This window comes from Malania oleifera, chromosome 1, assembly GCF_029873635.1.
Source record: "Malania oleifera isolate guangnan ecotype guangnan chromosome 1, ASM2987363v1, whole genome shotgun sequence".
Taxonomy (NCBI): domain Eukaryota; kingdom Viridiplantae; phylum Streptophyta; class Magnoliopsida; order Santalales; family Ximeniaceae; genus Malania; species Malania oleifera.
The window spans coordinates 39,647,861-39,659,157 of record NC_080417.1 but is presented as its reverse complement, the minus strand read 5'-3'; positions in this window follow the sequence as shown (position 1 = coordinate 39,659,157).

Here is an 11,297-nt window from a genome sequence, read left to right as displayed (position 1 = left end):
TCATTTTTAGTCATTTTAAACATTTAAGACAATGAATTTCTTACCAAATGCTTGTAGCTTTATAGTAAAAAAAAATTATAAGGCATCTAAAAATATACAAAATAACTAAATTAATTGTCTTCTCAAGAAATGCAATTAATCTGTTGCTAATTTTGCAATATTTAAATGATTATGGACAACATACGACAAAAAAATTAGTTTTAAAAAAATTAATTTTAACTTTTTAAAAGAATCAATTTTATAAAAATTTAATGAACAACAAAAAAAAAACAAAAGGAAAACATAAAGGAAATTAGTATTTGATTATCAATCAAAGTTAGAAAGAAAATTAAAATTATATCAATTCAATAAACAAAAATTTAATTTTATACAGTATTAATGTTTAATTTTTCTCTATTTTTAATCATATTAGAATAAATTTACTAAAAATACATTACATTTATGCTTCGTTTGTGAGCATGAATTTTAAAATTTTAATTTATATTTAAGTAAATTTAGATGAATTTAAATACAATTTCATATTATATTTTATTCAAATTCAATATAAATTTAAATTTAAAATTTCTTCAAAATAGCTTGATTTCTAAGATAAAATTTAAAAATTTATTCAAATAGAAGTTCAAATTCACCTTATATTCATTCATATTGGCGTTTTTTTACCATTGCTTGTTGTCCGACTCATGCAGTCATTCATGCTTCCATTCACGGCTTAAAACTCGTGATTTGAATTTTCTAATTTTGTAAATTAATACAGCCAAAAAAGGCAATTTCAAATTGTCGCTATGATAGTAACCCTCTCCTATAATAATTTCAAATTATTATTATTTAATGGTGTAACATTTTTATTATAAGGTTCTGGACACTTATTTTTTATTTTTAATATATTAAATAATAATTTTTTATTTTTTAAAAAAAATAAAAAAAAAAACAAACTTTTCATTTTATTAATATATAAGGTGTATATATTAGATCTGATATGATTTCAAATATTTTATTAAATTAAATAATTATATATATATATATATATATGTGTAATACATATATATGTACAATTTTATATATTTTTTCACTAACCTTTTTTTTGAACGATTTTTTTTCATCATTCAACACCAAACTACAAAGGTAATGTCAAATTAAGTTGGTGAAGAGTAATTCCATGTTCTACAAAAATTCCATATAAGCAGTAAGTCTATCACTAAGTCATTGTGCTCTTTTAAGGTAAATCGACAAATTCAATTTTTAGTAAAGTCAAGTATTTTAGGAAATCTTACTAGATGGTCCAACGAAATTTAAACAGTCAGGCCAATCCCGTTTTGACGTGTGTCAAATAAATAAAGAAGCATGTGTTGATGCGTGACAAATTCCAGCAAGATTACGTAAGGGGCAATTTTTTTTCCATTTAAACTATTATTTAATATTTTATTATAAAATAAAATTAAAATGGAAAAAACTCTAATATCTCTCCCTCTCCCATCCTCTGGCGTCATTTTTCATATTTCATTTTACTTTTTCTCAACAATTTAATTTCATCATAGATTTGCTCAGCAGGAAAAAATAAAAATAAAAAAATTTCCTCTTAGTTTTTAACTCTTCTGTTATCCCACACCATACGTGTAATGGTGTCTACAAAAGGTTAAACTTTGATTTTACTTTATGTACATTTGACAAAATATAGGATAAAATTTATAATTTTTTGTTATATTTAACCTAAGTAGTAAGTATGAAAAAACTTATATTTGAAGGATAAAATATATACTTTCAAATGTAATCTTAATTATAAGATTATATTTATTATATAAGGTTTCTGAAGTTTGTGTATGATGTACCTCTTCTTAATCTCTTTTGATTTGAAAATTTTATACATTGAAATAGAGTATGCAATATGTAATTAATTGTGATGGAAGTTGTAGGGGCAATCCGGGTACTTATGGAGGTGGAGGAATTATTTGGAATTGCCATGCCATGGTAAAAACGGCATTTTCAAGTTATTTTGGCAATGGTACGAATAATAGTGCGGAATTAAAAGCAATTAGGGAAGGAATTCGCTTGTGTAAATGTTTGCATTATGTTAATGTGATTATTAAAAGTGACTCGCGAATTGTAGTTGATTGGTTTCGAAAAGGTAGATGTACTTTGTGGTATCTTTGAGAATTTTGGGAGGAGCTCGTGGCAGAATTAGAATGAGTGAATGTCATAGTGATGCATCAATATAGGGAAGGCAATAGTGCGGCTGATTTTCTTACTAAAGAAGGAGAAATGAGAACAATGTAATCTACGAAGAACAACACATTCTATCACGTTATCTGAAAGGTATCTTTTAGATGGATAGGTGAGGTCTAGTTTCCGTTCGTCGTTAGTTCATCTCTAGAGTTTTGTTTGGTGTATTTCGTTTTGTTTTTAATTGTTTTTATATTTTTATCTCCTTTGTTAGTTATGTTTAATTTTGTTTGTCCTAATTTGATTGGTTGGTTTTAACTTGTAACTACGGTATTCTTTCGTTAAAAGTGAGGGTTTATTAATAAATAAATGGAGGTGCCGTCCTCTTTTAGAAAAAAATAAAAAATAAAATATGCAATTAATCTCTTTTGATTTCAAAACTTGATGGCTTGGCATAGGACATGAAATATTTGTAAATACATAAAATTACCACTTTACCTTGGATTGTTGGCTTGATCAATGCCAAACTTGTATAAACATTTTAATTTAATTTAAAATTAATTATATTATATTTGTATTCTTTTAAGAGGTTAATATCGATGGAGCATGTTGGGATTGGCCATAAAGACATGTGACGAGGTCTCTACCAATCCCTATCTTGAGATGTTTTAGAGAATTTTGTTTGGTGGACTTAAGTCTCGTTAAGTGAGTTCTTATCCCTTAGTTTTTGTTTAAATTGCTCAAGCATCCATCTGTCATTTGTGACATGTTTTCCTTTTTTTTTTTTTCTTATTTCTTCTTACGCAAGTTGTGTCATTGTCAGATTCAATCAAATAATATATCTTTTTTAGTAATTGAGACGTGGCATGTTAATCTATTATTGAAAGGTGACACCTTACAACAATTTGTTTCTCCTTTATAAATATTTCATGGTTGTTCTTCAAAGGACCCCTTTTTGTTTTGTCACTGGAACCATCAAGCTCTCTCTCTCTCTCTCTCTCTCTCTCTCTCTCTCTCTCTCTCTCTCTCTCTCTCTCTCTCTCTCTCATCCTCCACTTCATATTTCTACTAGTGCAAGGAATTCCTATAGTGATTAAAATACCTTCACCTACCATAATCCAAGCTTGACCTTCTTAGAAATTTTTTGGCTCTCCTCTCTAGGTCCTTTCTAGAACATCCATTATATATGCATTAACAAAACTCTCTTCCCTTCTCAACAACCCCCTCCACATTTTGGCAACTTCGCTATGAGAGTTTGATTGTGCAAAATTATGTCTACGAGAAAAATGGGCACTCAATTAAAGGCTTCTAATACCCAACTCACTTGAGACACTAAGAATGGGACAAATTCCAGTAATAATCTTGTTAAGCATTAAGAGTCTCGGACTTTGTTGCCTATATGACTTAGACGATGAAGATATTTCAAACTTCCCAAAAAAAAAAAAAAAATGGTGCTCTTCATAAGAACACTAAAATGCTTAATCAAGCAGTTTTTACTCTCGATAAAATGACTCTTGCATCCACTTTGGGATCACAACCTCAAGGGACTTGTTGGGGATGTGGCTCATATTTTGAGTGGATCGCATGCACTGGGGAAAGCATCGTGAAGCGAGGAACAGAGAGAGAAGTTGCAGAAGGAAAACCATTGATGGTTTGGCCTAACCGTTGAGGGTTTCAAGATTTTCTGCAAGGGAATTGTTCCCGAGTTAAAATTGTCGATGGTTTGGCTGAAACCGTCGATAGTTACGCTCGCACACGTCATGAATTTTCAAATCGGAGATCATTAAATTGGGAGGTTTTGGAGGATTTTCCTCTGGGAGATTGCTACATAGGTGTTTTAGATATAGTAGAAGTCTTTTGTATGCATAAGATTAGTATTTAATCATATTATCACTACAAAAAAAATAAGGTTATTAGTGACGGTTTTAAACCGTCACTAATACTAACAAAATCGTCACTATTAGTATTAGTGACGGTTCTATAAGTATTAGTGACAGTTTTCAATTTATCGCTATATCTGCCGCTACTAATATTTATTAGTGACGAATTTTTTAAATCGTCACTAATAATAGAGTATTAGTGACGAATTAAAATCGTTACTAATAATAGAGTATTAATGACGGATTAAAACCGTCACTAAAGATCTAAGGCTGTCATTATAAATTTTACGCCAGATCGACCAAAAATCGTCACTATTTCTTTATTATTAGTGACAGTTTTAAAACCGTCACTAATTCTCTATTATTAGTGACGATTTTAGATTTGTCACTATTGCTCTATTATTAGTGACGATTCTAAAACCGTCACTATTACTCATTATTAGTGACGGTTTTAAAACCGTAACTATTACTCATTATTAGTGATGATTTTAAAACCGTCACTAAAGCCATAGTATTAGTGACGATTTTAATCCTCACTAATACTTAAATTGCACAATTAATAGTGAATTTAATTTTTTTTCCAATTATTAATTCCTATAACAATATGTAATTAAATTACATTTTCTTATACATAACATTAAACCATAATTACAATAAAATTTGAAAATTATTCAAAATTCTAATTCAAATTTAAGTACAAATATATTATACAAATTCAAATTCAAATACAAATATATTATACAAATTCAAATTTAAATACATTTCATTTGTTCAGATAAAAAAAAAGTGAAAAGCTGCATCCGAGCTGCATGACATCGTCTTGACGTTGTCACAGTTGCAAACCCTACAAATTAAGAAAGTTAACAAAATTAGAATACGGTTTTTGAAAATAAATCACTACCTAGCACATATAGAGGCATAAAAAATAAATCACATCATTGTAAGAGGAAACATCAGATCGTAACAACAGTCTGCCAAAAGTGTAGTCTCCTTCTCCTTCTCCCATGGTGACAAATAGTAGCATAGGCTTCTTTTAAGCTCTATGGCCCTAAACTCTTATATTTATATATCATTTTGATTTAAATTTATTTTTTACTACTTTCTACTTTCCAGCCAATGCCAATATAGAAAGTGAAGAGATCTAGAGAGCATAGACACGAGTCAAGCTCATAGCTCTACCCACCTAACCCTTTTAAGTTTCCACTTTCCACAATCAGTTTGATTGCAGCGATTTGAATGTAAACAATATCAGCAAAGCTTTCTTTGTATAGGACAAAAAAATCCACCCCTCAATATAGACAGTACACACCAATACAAAGAATGAAAAACACAGCAACAATGCAAATTAGGCAGCATACACTAGCACAAAGCAATACTATAAAAATTGAAAGGTTAAGTTCAAAAAGAAGTCACGACTACAGAATTCAGTATTCTAGGAGGAATCACAGATATTAATAGACTCTCCAAGGTTCGCTTTGACCACATAGTCCACAACGAATAACTGCAGACACTTGGCTTGTTAAAGAGAGACTCTCTCCCTTCTCTCTAGGAAGGGCAAGCCGTGAGTGGAGTGTGGTGTTCTTCCTTGAATCTTGCGGATTGGTGTTTTCTTGGTGTGATTTGAGGCTGATCTAGGGTTTGTTTGCGGCGGATTCTATCTTGGACTTGATTTTAACCTCTAATTTGGTCGAATTCTCAGATTTAGGTGTGTGGAAAGTATCCCGAGAAGTTTCCTACTCATGAAAATTTGAAAATGAGTGGCTCGGGCTGCTTGAAGGAAGGTGATGATGGGAACAGGGTTTCGTCCCCTAATGAATCGAAGATTGAAATGAAGAAGAAAATAGAGGATGCCTTGAACTTTATTGAGTTTCGAGGGGGAGATACATATTTAGGCTTTTGACCCAATTAAATAACCATTTCACTAATGAGTCACACTTTCCTTTTTATAAAAAAACATCCTAAACATCTCCTAAAAAGTTTAGTGGTACCCAAACTTCATTTGGTAGTTTAGTTTTATCCAAAGAGTAATCTCTCTTACAGGCCATTCTCCAATGCTTTCCAAAGAGATGGAGAGCTTAAAGATTTGGTTGGAGCTAGATGGCTAAGGTGATCAACAGAGGCATGCATATAATTAACAGAAGGAGCATATAGCATGCCACTCCCATTTCATTAAACAAAAACTACATGAATATATAGAACCCTGTTTATACTTATTACCATTCATAGCTCACAAATTCTGTATTTTAAGCAAGACTGAAATCTCAATCACACATTCACACCAACAACCGTTCGAATAGAAATCTTTGAAATTGGCAGTAACAGAAAGATGCTGCTAATCTTCTTGTTACAACCAAAGCTCACTGCTAAACTTCATGGAAACTTGAGAATAATTATTCATTTTCAATTCCTTGTTATGGATTTATAGAAAGTTTCACATTCTTATTTGCTTTATGATAATAATATTTTTTCAGATAACTAATATATTATAAGCAGTACATTTTTAGGAATAGGCATTCCATGCAACAAACATAACTTCAATATGTATCTTATTCCTTGATACGTCTAATTGTTGCAGTTATTGGTCTGAGCACAACCTGTTCCCATGCCCCCATCCCCAAGATTGTAGCTTCATCTGATAAACTAGTGAATGGGATAGCCAAACAACTTTGCATGTTCATAGCCTTGGGATATTAATACTGATGAGTAATGGAAATAAAGTGGTTCTATTTCCAAGATGCAATGGCCGCATAGAAGCACTGAAGCTATTGTTACTTTTTCCAGGAGCCTCTGTGTGCGTGTTACTTTTTTTTCTTCTTTTAATTCTAGAAATCGATAAATGATGCAATCTTCTGAAATCTGAGCTTTATCAAGCTGGTATCAGGCCTGAGGAGCTGGGGAGTATTATCAATCTCTCTGGTTTGAAGTTGGGTGCCTTCACCTACAGGTATCTCGGCATTCCCCTTCTTTCTTCCAGATTAAATGCTTCCCATTTCTCCCCATTGATCAACCGAATTGTTGGAATGTTTAAAGAATGGCCGAGCCAAACACTATCTTATGCAGGGAAATTAGAAATCTTAAACTCCATAATCCGAGGGGTTGAATGTTTCTCCGTTGTTTAAAAAACTGTTATAAGCATGAGAGATCAGATCGTGGAGAAAACTGGGGGAATCATGGCTGCTATTGATATGATAAAAAACTGGGAGAATAAGGGGCAGCTCAATTATGAATTTTGGAGAATCAAAAGCCACAAACTGCCATGGGCTAGGGAGGTTTGGTTCAGCAGTATTCTCCCCAAACATTCTGTGTGCGTTTGGCTGGGGCTAAAAGGGAGACTTCCTACGTGTGATAAGAAGATTAGCAGAAGACATGGACCGGTTATGTACATTCTGCAAGTCAGAATCAGAAACTTTGGAGCACTTGTTCTTCAAATGCAATTTCACATCAGCTGTGTAGAATAATATCAGATGTTGGCTGGGTATCAAAAGGGCTATGACCACGATTAAAGCTGCTACAAAGTGGCTTCACAAAGAAGCTAAAGGGAAAAGCATGCATGCGGTTGGAAGGAAAACTGGTTTTGCTACAATAGTTACTTTGTGTGGCACTTCCGTAACAGATGCAGGTTTGAAGATCATTCCATCACTTCCATGGAACTGACTAATGTGATTCAAAGACATGTCTACTGGGCTATATATGACATGTTTGAAATGTACACTATTTTGTAGTCTTCCATGTATATATAGATGGAAATTCTTTACAAATTTCTTTATCCCATTATTCCATTACAGACAATTTACTAGTTCCTTTAATACTTTACAATACAACCATATGAACCCATCATTTCGTTCTTCCACTCGACGTGTTCTTCTTTATACTTTTATACTACATTGTAGAGTTGCCATCACGGGATTAGACTACTCTATCATAATGTGGTTTGCAACTCCCTCAGTTCAAATTCACGCCAAAGCAAAGTCTTTCATTCAAAAGAGATTGGACAATCAGATTTCCACTATCTTTGGTGGTTATGATGTTTTGTTCCAACAATCAACTTCATCTAGTTGTTGGTTTGAATGATTCACTCGCTGCCTCTATGCTCAGTCTCCAGCAATGCGTTGCTGCAGAAGTCTATTGATTGGAATGCATTGTAAAGGGCACTGTGTTGTCGGTGCTCTAACATTGCCCTGATTCTCCAACATCTCAACTACTTCTATGCTCGGGCGAAGTGGCAGTGATAACTACCTCATATTTTGGTGTAGTTATTAATGACGGTTCTACCAAACTGTCACTAATACCTTTAACTATTTCTTTTTAAATTTTTTTAAATAAAAAAACTAATAGTGACGATTTCAAACCGTCACTAATACCCTTAACTAATTTTTTAAAATAATTTTTTTTAATAAAAACACTAGTAGTGATGGTTTTCAAAATCGTCACTAATAACCCTTATTAGTGACGGTTCTCACAAACTGTCACTCATACACACTTATTAGTGACGGTACTCCCAAACCGTCACTAATATCCTTAACTATTTCTTTTTTAATATTTTTTAAATAAAAACACTGGTAGCGATGGTTTCAATACCGTCACTAGTACCCTTAACCATTTCTTTTTTAATATTTTTTAAATAAAAATACTAGCAGTGACGGTTTCAAAACCGTCACTAATACACTAGAATCGTCACTAATATTTTCCTAGTAAAATTTTCATGCGAAAATTTTTACCACGCTGTTTTTAGTGACGGTTTTAACCGTCACTAATACCAACTTTTAGTGACGAAATTGAATTCGTTACTAATACTTTCATCACTAAAAACTAGTTTTTTTATAGTGTATGTAACCCTAGTTGGGTAAGCTTTATGTAAGCTTCACAAAGCTTGACGTAACCTTCATTGTGATAGTGAAAAACAGTTGTTGCTCTCGTGATTGTAGGCAAATTGCCGAACTATATAAATTCTTGTGTCTTTGATTTATTACTTTCGTTTATTCTCATTGTTGAGTGATTGCTTCTTTAGTATAGTTCGTCATTAATTGATTGCATTACTTGTTTCATTGATTGTTTCGTGAATTTGTGCGAGGCTTCCACTATGCACTCGAGCACAACAATTGTGAAATTAGGAATAACTTCTTAAGAGAGGGGGGGGAGGTGAATTGGCTTTTAAAAATTTCTTTAAATTCCTTTTTAGAATTCTCAAACTTATTTATTTCTTTTAACCAATTCGTGACTTATTTGTTTAATTTGTTAAGCACTCAAGAAATTAGTTTCTTTATTTAATCCTTAACCATACAAACATCCAATCATTCAACCAAACCAATCGACTATAATTAGAAAGCAAACAAACAAGCCAATACACAACACTTATGTAATATAAAAACTCAAAATGGTTGTTTGTTGATATTTTCCAAATTTGAACCAAGCCCTGTAGTGAATGAGAATTTATGCTTGCTGATGTAAAGCCCTGTATAAATGAATCCAATCACTCTTTCCAAATATTTAGAATTCAAATAAACTCTTGGTAAATTTATCTTTGTGATGTTAACCAAGTAATGTACTCCCGTATGGTTTCCGCAATATATGATATAACCAACGTACTCCCTTTCGGTTTTCACAACCCAAATCAAAATTAAACCTTAAGTTTGTTTGATTTCCAAATATACATAGTTTATATAATTTTCAAATTGAAACCATCCACGCAATTTAAATATGCACTAAAAATAAAGAATAGGGAAAGAGAGAGTGAGACGGAGATTTTTACGAGGTTCGGCTTATACCCGGCCTACGTCCTCGCCTTTGGCAAACCACCAAAGGATTCACTAAACCTATTCTGTTGACGGGTGGAACAAAACCTAATTACAAGCAATACCCCATGCTCAAACACTCCTTCACTTAGGCTAGAGCCTGCCTTTCCAAATGATGTCCCCTCGTTCGATCACTCCTTTAGGCTAGAGCCCGCCTTTCTAAGCAATATCCCCTTGCTTAGCCAAAGATCCAAACAATCCTTGGAACGTCAAAGAACTACAAGAAACACAAGATAAGATCGGTGTACAAGTATACTCTCTCAAAGAGCAAGTTAGTACAATTTCAGTACTATATACTTCAATGTAAAATATCAATATGAAATAGAATGAAGTTCAAGTGTAGAATTCACCAATATCCTTCTTAGATGAGAATTAGCAGTAGGAATTCGGAGGATTGAAGGATTAGCATTTCAGAATATTTTAGCAAAAGAGATTTGCAATGAGTGAACAAGAGAGCTTTGGAAGAACAAGAGTGCTTTCATCTTCATAAGCAGACGTTTCAATTCTTGGTGTTTTTGATTTACAAAAACCATGTATTTATAGGCTTTCAAACAAGTTTCTTTGTTGCAAAAGTTTCCTTAGAGAGTTTTCCAAGTTGTTAGAAAATTTGGAGCCCAACAGCTATATTTTAAAATATTAGATTTTAAAAAATTTGCCCGTTGAACAGTGTTCAGATGACTGAAGAGTCGAGTTTAGTCATCTAGAGTTCCTAAAATCCTTTAAAAAATGAATTGGACACAGGGTCAGATGACCGAAGAGTGGGTTCAGACGTCTAAAGTGTCGGGTTCAGATGTCTGAAGTGTCGAGTTCAGACGTCTGAATAGTTACTGCCTGTTTCAATTTTGTCTCAAAAAATCTTCAGACGTCTGAGCTTATTCTTCTGACATCTGAAGTGGTTCTGTGTGCTGTTCAGTCAGCTAAAGTTCCTCCCATGAATAGTGTTCGGTTGGCTGACAGCTATGACCCCACTTTAGTGTTTTAGCCATAACATTTTTTGTATAACTCCAAAGTAAGTGTTCTTGGTGTCAAAAGAAAGCTACAAAAAACACCTACAACTTTCACGTTAAACACATTTCAAAATAAGGAGTTTTTGATAGAGAAAAATTCACCTTAATTCGGATGTATAAAAACTGACAACATTTGGAAAAACTCTTTTTGGTGCTTTTCATTCTAAAAATGATTCTAACATTTTAAAATAATTTTTGACCATATAAAAATATTTTTCAAGTATTTTAAAAGGTATCTAGGTCTAAGAATTTAACCTAAGAGCTTCATAATATTTCAAACGATATTTTAAACATTAAAACACTTACATGAGACTTCTAAGACATTAACATTCTAAACGCTCAAGTCTTCATGCTCACTTTGGCTCTTTCTTGGTCTTCAAGCTTTAATATTCTTTGAGCTCTCTCAATTTGCTTTTATTTGGCTGTTTTGACTTTAAACATTCCTTGGCTTTCAACAAATC